Raw genomic sequence first — 2,467 nt, 5'->3', positions numbered from 1 at the left:
CACGTACCTTCCTCGTGGTAGCCCGCTAACAGGCCGTCCGTCCACGTACCTTTCTCGTGGTAGCCCGCTGACAGGTCGACCACGTCCCCTTCTTACCCGCGGTAGCTGGCTACCGAGGCCGTCGACGTACCTTTACCTGCGGTAGACCGCTATCAGGTCGACCACGTCCCTCCTTACCCGCGGTAGCTGGCTACCGAGGCCGTCGACGTACCTTTGCCTGCGGTAGCCCGCTATCGGGTCGACCACGTCCCTCCTTACCCGCGGTAGCTGGCTACCGAGGCCGTCGACGTACCTTTGCCTGCGGTAGCCCGCTATCGGGTCGACCACGTCCCTCCTTACCCGCGGTAGCTGGCTACCGAGGCCGTCGACGTACCTTTGCCTGCGGTAGACCGCTATCGGGTCGACCACGTCCCTCCTTACCCGCGGTAGCTGGCTACCGAGGCCGTCGACGTACCTTTGCCTGCCGTAGCCCGCTATCGGGTCGACCACGTCCCTCCTTACCCGCGGTAGCTGGCTACCGAGGCCGTCGACGTTCCTTTGCCTGCGATAGCCCGCTATCGGGTCGACCACGTCCCCTTCTTACCCGCGGTAGCTCGCTACCGAGGCCGTCGACGTACCTTTGCCGGCGGTAGCCCGCTATCGGGTCGACCACGTCCCTCCTTACCCGCGGTAGCTGGCTACCGAGGCCGTCGACGTACCTTTGCCTGCGGTAGACCGCTATCGGGTCGACCACGTCCCTCCTTACCCGCGGTAGCTGGCTACCGAGGCCGTCGACGTACCTTTGCCTGCCGTAGCCCGCTATCGGGTCGACCACGTCCCTCCTTACCCGCGGTAGCTGGCTACCGAGGCCGTCGACGTTCCTTTGCCTGCGATAGCCCGCTATCGGGTCGACCACGTCCCCTTCTTACCCGCGGTAGCTCGCTACCGAGGCCGTCGATGATCCTTTGCCGGCCGTAGCCCGCTATCGGGTCGACCACGTCCCTCCTTACCCGCGGTAGCTGGCTACCGAGGCCGTCGACGTTCCTTTGCCTGCCGTAGCCCGCTATCGGGTCGACCACGTACGATGATACCCGCGGTAGCCCGTTAGCACGGCCGTCCACGTCCCTTTACCCGCGGTAGCTCGCTACCGGGGCCGTCCACGTCCCTTTACCCGCGGTAGCTCGCTATCGGGTCGACCACGTACGATGAGACCCGCGGTAGCCCGCTAGCACGGCCGTCCACGTCCCTTTACCTGCGATAGCCCGCTATCGGGTCGACCACGTACGATGATACCCGCGGTAGCTCGCTACCGAGGCCGTCCACGTCCCTTTACCCGCGGTAGCTCGCTATCGGGTCGACCACGTACGATGAGACCCGCGGTAGCCCGCTAGCACGGCCGTCCACGTCCCTTTACCCGCGGAAGCTCGCTATCGGGTCGACCACGTACGATGAGACCCGCGGTAGCCCGCTAGCACGGCCGTCCACGTCCCTTTACCCGCGATAGCCCGCTATCGGGTCGACCACGTACGATGAGACCCGCGGTAGCCCGCTAGCACGGCCGTCCACGTCCCTTTACCCGCGGTAGCTCGCTATCGGGTCGACCACGTACGATGAGACCCGCGGTAGCCCGCTAGCACGGCCGTCCACGTCCCTTTACCCGCGGTAGCCCGCTATCGGGTCGACCGCGTACGATGAGACCCGCGGTAGCCCGCTAGCACGGCCGTCCACGTCCCTTTACCCGCGGTAGCCCGCTATCGGGTCGACCACGTACGATGAGACCCGCGGTAGCCCGCTAGCACGGCCGTCCACGTCCCTTTACCCGCGGTAGCCCGCTATCGGGTCGACCACGTACGATGAGACCCGCGGTAGCCCGCTAGCACGGCCGTCCACGTCCCTTTACCCGCGGTAGCCCGCTATCGGGTCGACCGCGTACGATGATATCCGCGGTAGCCCGCTAGCACGGCCGTCGACGTCCCTTTACCTGCGATAGCCCGCTATCGGGTCGACCACGTACGATGAGACCCGCGGTAGCCCGCTAGCACGGCCGTCCACGTCCCTTTACCCGCGATAGCCCGCTATCGGGTCGACCACGTACGATGAGACCCGCGGTAGCCCGCTAGCACGGCCGTCCACGTCCCTTTACCCGCGGTAGCTCGCTATCGGGTCGACCACGTACGATGAGACCCGCGGTAGCCCGCTAGCACGGCCGTCCACGTCCCTTTACCCGCGGTAGCCCGCTATCGGGTCGACCGCGTACGATGATATCCGCGGTAGCCCGCTAGCACGGCCGTCGACGTCCCTTTACCTGCGATAGCCCGCTATCGGGTCGACCACGTACGATGAGACCCGCGGTAGCTCGCTACCGAGGCCGTCGACGTCCCTTTACCCGCGGTAGCCCGCTATCGGGTCGACCACGTACGATGAGACCCGCGGTAGCTCGCTACCGAGGCCGTCGACGTCCCTTTACCCGCGGTAGCCCGCTATCGGG

The sequence above is a fragment of the Mytilus trossulus genome, unplaced genomic scaffold (assembly GCF_036588685.1).
Source record: "Mytilus trossulus isolate FHL-02 unplaced genomic scaffold, PNRI_Mtr1.1.1.hap1 h1tg000936l__unscaffolded, whole genome shotgun sequence".
In the NCBI taxonomy this organism is placed as follows: domain Eukaryota; kingdom Metazoa; phylum Mollusca; class Bivalvia; order Mytilida; family Mytilidae; genus Mytilus; species Mytilus trossulus.
Note: the sequence above shows the minus strand (reverse complement) of the source record.